Here is a 254-nt window from a genome sequence, read left to right as displayed (position 1 = left end):
CCCATTGGCCCCCACGACCATGCAAATGACATCACGAATGTGCAAACTAGAACCACCACCACAGCTGCCAACACCTTGTCCAATGACCCTGTCGCCTTCAGGTGGGTTACCAAGATTGCTCCTATTGCAACCTACACCAACGTTCAAATTCATCTCATTAACAAACACAACACATACATTTTGAGAAATTCAACAGGGAAAGAACAACAGTACCTGGGAAATAAACATCTGGATGGAAGCTTGGAGAAGCAACT

General features: G+C 45.3%; 1 long non-coding RNA gene across 1 annotated transcript; it reads right to left on the bottom strand.

The window, feature by feature from the left end:
• Positions 1-52: 52 nt before the first annotated feature.
• On the bottom strand, positions 53-254 carry LOC110011555. The gene is made up of 2 exons (XR_002286555.1): positions 214-254; positions 53-131 (listed from the first exon to the last, which is right to left on the bottom strand). It is a non-coding gene; the product is annotated as an uncharacterized LOC110011555 (long non-coding RNA).

The sequence above is a fragment of the Sesamum indicum genome, unplaced genomic scaffold (assembly GCF_000512975.1).
Source record: "Sesamum indicum cultivar Zhongzhi No. 13 unplaced genomic scaffold, S_indicum_v1.0 C09685, whole genome shotgun sequence".
Classification (NCBI taxonomy): Eukaryota; Viridiplantae; Streptophyta; class Magnoliopsida; order Lamiales; family Pedaliaceae; genus Sesamum; species Sesamum indicum.
This window is presented reverse-complemented; position numbering and strand designations above follow the sequence as displayed.